Genomic DNA, 9170 nt, shown 5'->3' on the forward strand with positions numbered 1-9170 from the left:
TTTTCTTAAGCTCTCTAAGCCTCAGTTTGTTCATGTGTAAAATGGGAATAAGAATACCTATCTTCTCAGTGAGGTGAAATGAGTTAACAAAGGTAGAGCACCTCGTGTCATGCTTGCCTCAGGGGAGGTTCTCAAAGATGGTAGATATCTCTTCTCTTCCCTTTCCTCTCCTTCCCTCCCCTCCTCTGCCCCCTCCTCTCTCCTTCCTTCTTTCTTCCTTAGGACACTTGGTGGAAGATGGCAGTGTCTCTGACGTGCTAGTACCCATAAATACAGAGAGAATATCCTGGAGGGCTCTAGGTGTTTTCACTGTGAGCTTCTTTGCCGTAAACATCTTTGCCACAAGCATTTTTGCCAAAGACATTTTTGCTGCATAATTTATTGATTGCAAGGCACTTTTGCTGGGAAAGAGAAAATAACTCGTTGGTTTGATGGCCCAGTTTCAAATGTTTGGAACAAACTAGCGATCCTGGGAGAATAACTGGGAGAATCGCCAGTTTGTTCCAAATGTTAGTGACGTTATTGATGGCTATATCAAGCTAAGAGGACCATGGTTTGCCGCAAGAGTTGGTTTCTTATTTTGAAATACACTACATTGGAGGGGAAAGAGGCCAAGGGCTTTGAAGGCACAGAGTTGAACCCATGTTTCCCGTGGAACATCTATCAATGAACAGATGACAGTATGCCAAGAACAGGTTTCACAATGCAATACAGAGCTCAGTTACAAATATGTATCATAGTATTTGGAAATCTCTCTTAATGAAGGAAGAAATTTTAGCAAAAAAGAAAAAAAAAGTGATACCAAACGAGGAGATGAATCACCAAACCAAAAAATGTATAATACTGTGAATGGAAGACTTGCAAGACAAGTTTTTAGGTACAACCCACAAAATAAAATCAGTTTTTTGTGCAGTATTGCCATGAATCTACACACGTTTTAAATGTATTCAAATATTTTGTATTTTGCAGTTGTCTTTAATTTTGTTACTCATTCTTCATGTTTCATTGTGTCCTTTTAAATGTCCCTCCTTTCTTTTGATGGCATAATAGCCTTACACCTCTTCTGTGGCAAAAATGCTTGCAGCAAAGACAGCTATGGCAAAGATGCTTAAGATGAAAAGACTCGAGGCATGAGAAGGTCCCAATGAATTGGGGTCTTACGCCTCTGGTATCATATCCCCAAGCATGTACAGAGATTAGTTTTGCTGTGTAGCTGCCCAGAGTTGGGACATTTCTGACCCTTTTGCCTGGGGACTGCACCCTCTAGGAAGGCCCTATGAGGCTGGGAACACTGTATTGAGGATGATCAGATGTGGCTCCCTTTACTCCTGTGAATCTTTGGGCCTGATGGTTTCCTCTCTAAGCCTCAGTTTTCTTCTCTGTAAAGTGGTTATTGTCATCCAGACCCTATTCCCCTCCTAATGGAACTCTTGGGAGAAGGGATACCTGCTAGTACGTTTTCTTATGGTGTCAGATTTTATTTCCTAGTGCCAGGGTGATAACTGGGAGAGTTTCCTAGCGTAGGAAGCAAAGTCCAGTTGGGTGGTTTTTCCCAAAAAGTTGTAGAGGGTGCCAAGAAATGTTCTGGATTCCCAGGCAGTGGTGCAGAAGAATTGTTTCCTATCTGAGAGTGTGGAATGGAGTTCTAGGGATTGGTCAGGTGGTGGTTACCAGCCATGCCAGAAGAGTCCATGGTGCACCTCATTGGCTTTTGGCTCAGGGACAGTTGGCAGCTGGCCAGTGCTCAGTTATCTTGTTCTCTGAAGGTCCTAGTAATTAGCAGTGACTGCAGAATGACTCACGCTTGCTATCACTCACTAATTGTGTTGTGGAGTTACCAGTGCCAATGTGAACTAAATCAAATATTTAGTTTGAGTTTCCTGTGTGTGTCCCTCTTATTGTTCTCTGTGTTCACCCTGTTTGTTTCCTTTAGATGGCTTATCAGAATGAGTTATTATATTTTAATTTTTTATTGTACTCCCCTTCCAATTTCAACTCAACAGCTTGGTAGCTTGGTGAGCTCCATAGCTAGGCCGATTTCATTCACAACTCCCAGCAGGAGCCTAGCAAGTGAGGGTGCTCCTTAAGAAGCAGCTGAAAGAATAACCAAGTCTGTGTCTCATCATTTATCCTCCTTCATTTCATTATGCCCTTGTAATTTCCATAAGTTGGTGTTGCTTCTGTAAGTGTGGAAGAGAAGAAATACAGTGAGCCAGAGTCTCCAGGTCATTTTCTCATAGAGTAACAACTGTCATTTACTAATCCCTGAATAGGCCATGTACCTTTATGGGCATTGCCTCATTTTATCCTTTCGGGGGCCCCCAAGGCAGGCACTGCGATTGTTCCTGTTTTGCAGATGAGGAAAGTCAGGCTCAGTTAGACAACCTCAGCTTATCTGAGGTCTCATAGCTGGAGTGTGGTGGAGGTGAGAACATAATGCATATCTCTCTAGCTTTAAGGCCTTGCTTGTTGCTTTGTGTATGCCAGTGCTTTGAAAATTCTGGTTCAGTCTGGCTGCATGCTGGAAATACCTGGGAGTTAAAAAGAAATATGGTTGCCTGTCTTCCATTATTGGAGTTGTCTGGTGTATGCTCTGAGCATCAGTTTTTAACATCTAGCTCCATTCTCTCCTCCTGCCAATGTGTAGTCAAAATTGAGAACTATTGTCCTGAAAAGCATGAGATAAACATAGAGCCAGTTAAGCAGTTTGAGGGCAGCTCTAGGCAGAGTTCCCTGGGAGAGTCTTGGATGATGGTACATCATGGCCCTTTGGGATGAAAGCACAACCTGGAGAGGAGAGGGCTCTGGGCAGGATGTCCCCTTAAAAAGCAAGACCTGGGAGTTCCTGTCGTGGCTTAGCGGTAAGGAACCTGACTAGTATCCATGAGGATGCAGGTTTGATCCCTGGCCTCAGTCAGTGGGTTAAGGATCTGGTGTGGCCATGAGTTGTGGTGTAGGTTGCAGAAGTGGCTCAGATCCTGTGTTGCTGTGGCTGTGGTGCAGGCTGACAGCTGCAGCTCTAGCAAGACCTGACTTTACCCATCCATAATATGGGGATGATGACAATTCTGGCATTGCTTAGCTGGGATCTTAGGATCTTAGGCTGGAAATGAACTTGGAAATCTACACTGTAGACCAAAGACATTAGATGACTTGCCCAAGACTACACAATGGGTAAGAGGTAGAAACACAGTCAAACCAGAGAAGCAAAATAAGACAGTGGATGAGAGGTTGGGATTAGATTGACTGAGGGGTCAAAGTCCAGATTTATCACTCTGGCCATATGGCTTTGAGGAAGTCACCATACTTCACTGAGCCTCAGATGCTTTATTTGCAAACTAGCCATAAGGATAATAGTACCTCCCCTCCAGTGTTCTGTGATGCTAAATGGAGATTGTGTTTGCAACATGCTTAGAGGTGGTCACAACTTTCTGTGGTTGGCAAAAGCAGAATGGGGGATCAAGACAGAGGTAAAATGGGGCTCTAGAGGTTACCCTTCGTGGGTAGTGAGATTGCCAAGGACCCTGGGGCCAGTAGAGAAGAAAATCAAGTGATCCTGCAGTTGGGAGCTGGAGCTGGTGTGAGGGTTGAGTGTGGCCAGACTTAGGGCGCCCCAGTTGGGGTAAGGGCAGTGGTGCCACCAGTGTTCCTTTTCCAGGTACCAGGATTAGGACATCAAGAGGGACATGGCATTCATGAAGGGAGGGCATCCTTGGATCTATCCTCAGGTTAGCTTGGTTGTTCAAACAGTGGTTATCGCATGGAACGGAAGGCCCAGTCATCTTTGGAAGGTTTGGAGGTCTGTTCCTGTCACAGGCCCATCTCTGTGACAGCAGGTGTGCTTTACTGGTTTGAATCTAGGAAATCAGCCTCTGATTAAATGAGACGATCCAGTGCTCATCAAAGTGCCCAATAAATGTCAGTGACTGTTTACTGCTGACAGTAAACTCTGAGAGTTGGGCCCTTTTATCTGATAACTGGAGGAATAGTTGAGTTCAATGTCTGCCATAAGGTAAGAACACAGGAAATGCCTGCTTTCAGCATGAGTGTTCAAGTCCAGCCTCAGCCTGTGAGGGGCCATCCTTGTTGTGTGAAAGGTGAGTGGGCTGCCAAGCCCAGTTGAAAGTCAGAGAGGCCGGGGGAGCAGTGGAGCAGAACAAGTGCTGTCAAAATGGAACAGCTGTCACTGACCTTGGAGTTGACAGCTCACTTCCAGCTGCCTGTCCCTTTCCTGTGCTGAAGGGGTGAAAAGTCCCCCTGTGCCATATGGAGAGCTTCACCGTGTAAGACACATGGGGAATTTTGCTTTCTTGTGGAGAAACCCTCTTCTTGTCCCTCACACTCTGGGAAAAGGGAAGCTTATTAGAAAGTCAAGCCTCAAAAGGAAGGGGCTCTAGCTCACTTTATCTACCCCTCCTCATGATTCTCACAGGAGGACGTTGAGACTCAATAGAAATGAAGTGCTTTGCCCCAGGCCTCAGAATTTGCCAGTTGGCAGACCTGAGCCTGGAGCAAAGATCTATTGACTCCTATCCACTGTGTTTTCCACAGTTCTCCCCTGGGACATTGTGATGGTTTTGGTGTGTAAGTGTGGGAGCGTGGAAGCGATGTAAATAGGGATGGTCATCAAAATATCTAACAATTGGTTAGTTTTGTCTTCTTGCTCTGAAGTTCCTAGGGACAGAGTCCTTTTGAGGACTGGTTGCAAAAGTTGTGTTTGGTGAGCTGGGTGAGGTGAAGAATATTTTTTATCTAGAAAACTGAATGGCATTGGGACCTTTGTAGACGTTTGACTTTTAATAAATATAGAGCAAATAATTAATTTCTCTCCATAAGTGTAAAATATGTTTTGTCCTCGGGAGTTCCTGTTGTGGTAAGGTGGAAACGAATCCAACTAGTATCCGTGAGGATGTGGGTTTCAACCCTGGCCTCGTTCCGTGGGTTAAGGATCTGGCGTTGCTGTGAGCTGTGCTATAGGTTGCAAATTGGGCTTGGATCCTCTCGTTGCTGTGGCTGTGGTGTAGGCTAGCAGCTACAGCTCTGATTCACCCCCTAGCCTGGAAACTTCCTTATGCTGTGGGTACGACCCTAAAAAGCAAAAAAAAAAAAAAAAAAAATTACATGTTTTGTTTTTACCACTCCCAGGAGTGGGTATAAGCTGAGTATGAGAACTGAATTTCAGAAGGATATCACTACACACTTAGGTTTCCCACTGGGAGGGAAATTTTTGGATTGAGCTTTTGGAGGAGAGTGCCTCTTGCTTAATCCATGTCTCATTTTACCTGCAACTATTAGCTGCAAACAAATGAAATTTCACTGTGACCATTCTTGGCCCCCAGAAATGGCAGTTCAGTATGGTCCCATGCTAATACTGGTTGAGCATCTATGGTGACAGCGGCTATTGTTCTGGAAAATGGAAAGCAATGGATGAATTGAACCCCTTTTATTCTTGCTGATTGCTGTTTTCATGAGTGGCAGCATGTGTACTCAGAGAGACCTGGGTTCAATTTCTGGCTCCATCAAGTACTACTGTGACGCTCTCTGGCCTTTCTCTTTTTTAGGGTTGTTTGATATGAGTTTAAACCACTTAACCACAGGGTCTTTAAAATCATAGAAAGAAATCCATAGATATCTCCTTTTTTTTCCAGTGGCACAATCTGTAGGCTTTCACAGTCCATTTGGCATAAGATTTATAATAACCTGTGAAAATCAGTTGCCATTTTGCATTCCCATACATGAAGAACTAGATGCATTTTAAAATCCCAAGAACTTACTAGACTTTAATTTAGAAAGAAAAAGTAAATAAACAGAGTAACAAAAGAATTGATGTAGTTACTAAAATTCTGCAGCTTTCCATGCCAATTTATTAAATTACATCCATTAAATACCTTAATACACACAAAACATTTCATTCACAGTGATTGGGATTCATACAGTAGTGCTGGAAGACATGGGATGCTTATCAGCTAAGTAAATATCCAGTGACATACAATATGCAGTTTACCTTGGGTTTGTGATGTTTTAACATAAAACATAAAATCAATAAAAGCACATGGGGCTTATCACTAAAACCACATAAACACCAACATTTGTTTAATCTGTTCACCCTGAAACAAAAGGGGGAAGTTACATATTTTAATGACTTTACAAATAAAGTCATCTGCTACTTTATTTATTCAACATTGTGCCTCTCCTTCCACCAAAACTCATGCAACATGAGAGTGGGACTTGCCTGTCATATTCTGTCTTGTCTTGGCTCTCCAGCATCTAGGTTAAGTGATGTCACGTGACGGATGTACAAAAAAATAACTTGAGTCATGGATGAAATGGAAAGACTGCTGGGCTGGGTATCAGGTGATATGAATTCTAGCCTCACACTGCTACTAGCTACTGACTGGCATTGGGCCATTTATGTCACCTTTCTGAGCCTGGATTCTTTCATTCTTAAAATGATGTAACCTGGAACAGATAAACGCTGCAGATCCCACCAGCTCTAAAACTCCATGACATGCTCTGTTGGTCGGGATCTCAGACACTGTCTGAACAAGTGGGAAATGGCAGCCACTTTTAGGCTAGAAGCTCTAAACTCTTGACAAAGTCTGCCTAGTTCTTAATGCTCAAACAAAACACTCAGAAGTCAATTAAAAATGGCCATATATTATAGATTTGGAATATACCTCAAAATTCCTTTGGCTCAATTCTTCCTCTTACTTCATTGTAGGAATTGTTTCTACAAAAGCTTTGGGATGAGCTCTTTGGTTGAATGTCTCCAGAGACTTGAGAAATCACTATCCGGGGACATTCTCATTTGGGGTAGAGAGTTCCTTTGGTCATCAAGACAGAAATGGTGACCCTGCAACGTCAATTTATTAGCCCTAGCGCTTTCCGCTAGGGAGACATGGAAGAACTCCCTTCCCTTTTTCTATATCACCCCATTGATTTTTGATAAATTTCTCATGGTCTTCCTCCAGTTATTAAGGGGAATACTGTTTGCTAAGAGCAGAGGGTAATTGGTAAGTCTAGAATTATGATTCAAGAAGATAATATTCTAGCTCTGGACCTGCCATTAACTCATTATGTGGTCCTGAACAAGTTACGTCTGTCTGGGTTGGTACGGTACTTACTTCTTAAAATGGAATAAAGGAAGGGATGGGGGGGCGGGCAGGGCAAATGTGTTTCAGAACCTGGGAAGTTGTAAATATGGTTGTCAAGTGGGGCAGGGCATTAGATGTGACTGCTCTGACTGCTGAAGCAGAAGGTTTCAGGGGTTAACTGTCCACTGAATTCTTTTTCCCAGGCCTCGATGCCAGTATGGTGCAGTAGCTCTTAATATCCAGGATAAGGGTGCATCCTTTTAAAAAAAGTTATCATAAAAGTGGCCCAATACTTCCAGAACTCTGGGTCCTAGGAGGGAAAGAAATCTTGAGGCAAGTAACTTCTGCATGTGTTTTGCAAGGTGCAGTGTATAAACAGTCCTGTCTGAAGAATTAATCCCCAGTGTCATAATCATGGAAATACGATTGGGAAAGGACTTGGGAAAATACCTTGCCAGAGAATCTTGGCAACAGACACGCCTTGTGCACAGTGAGCTAGTTGAAATTTTATAGTCTGGAGGGGTTATTGACGAGCACAGAGATGGAATTTCCTCTGGAATGACGTAGCTTAGATGGAAATGGAGCCAAGGGCTCTGGCATGCCCTGTTAAGTCAAAGCAGACACTTTTCAAGATGTGCATGCCCTGTTAAGTCAAAGCAGACACTTTTCAAGATGTGAAAGTGTACCTTTTCACATTCTACTGTACCTTAGTCAAAAAGACTTAGGAATTTTAGTAGCCTAAACAATTTTTTTCTGCCAAATAGATCTAAACTATGCCGTGGTCAAATACGAGTGACTCCATGCATTTGGATTGTGGTTCCTGTATTTGCTGAGAAACATAGGCTTTCAAAGCATCTGGGTTATCCATAAAGTTCTTTTAAAAAAAATTTTTTTTTTTTTGGGTCTTTTTGCCTTTTCTAGAGCCGCTTCCGCAGCATATGGAGATTCCTGGGCTAGGGGTTGAATTGGAGCTGTAGCCACTGGCTTACACCAGAGTCACAGCAACGTGGGATCCGAGCCTCGTCTGCAATCTATACCACGGCTCACGGCAATGCCAGATCCTTAACCCACTGAGCAAGGCCAGGGATCGAACCCGCAACCTCATGGTTCTTAGTTGGATTCGTTAACCACTGTGCCAGCACGGGAACTCCTATCCATAAAGTTCTAATGCTTTCAAGGTTGTTGATGGTCACCCTCTAGTCCAGGAGATAACAAAACTTTCTCTACATGTGGCTTAAAGAATAGATTCTACCATAGAAAACAGTATTTTTATTTTCTTCCCTTTTATTTAAGGAGAACTGTCCTTGAGTAGCTATTTTTAAAAAACCTCTTAGTGTAAACACAAGTCATTTTGTTAATGATCATCCTTCATCAAATGGCATGCATTTTTGTAATGAGAAAATATCCGTGTACCTAAAGTTAGCTAATTAATTAGCTAATACAACCAAAATAAATTAAAGGATCTACAGACAATAGAGGTGCTAAAGCAGTTAGAAAACAACATGTCTGAGACTCAATTTATCTTTGTGTCCCCAGGGTGAGTACGTTGTTAGTAAATGTTTGTGGAATTGATTTGAATTCAGCCTTTTCAGAGACTTGGAATCAGTAAAACATTCTCCCCCTAAATTAACTATTTTCTAATGCATGGAAACACGCTCCTTCTTCCCTTCCAAATCTTTGAATGCACCTCATTTACTCCTTTTAGGGTCCATCACACATTCTTAAAAAGAATTTTCCCACCTTATTTTTAAAACCAGTGCACTAGATTTTTACCATGGAGATCATCCTGGGACACTGAAGCTCTGATTTAAGTCTTATTAGCAATGGTTGGCTGGGCCTACCATTGAAAGGAAAACTTGAGCACAGTATGTTCTTCAGTACACAAGCATATGGCATGAGCAACATAAATATGTGGCAGGGATTTTTCTAAAGCCTCAAGTCTTTTAGAATAGTTGAATTGATAAACTTCTTGGGTAAACTTCCAAATCCACCATTTCCCTATGAAACAGACGGAAGGTTTGAAGGCCCTTGGTATAAGGGTTCCTGTTGGTGGAGGGGATGGTAAGCAGGTCACTG

Source organism: Phacochoerus africanus, chromosome 2, assembly GCF_016906955.1.
Source record: "Phacochoerus africanus isolate WHEZ1 chromosome 2, ROS_Pafr_v1, whole genome shotgun sequence".
Lineage (NCBI taxonomy): Eukaryota > Metazoa > Chordata > Mammalia > Artiodactyla > Suidae > Phacochoerus > Phacochoerus africanus.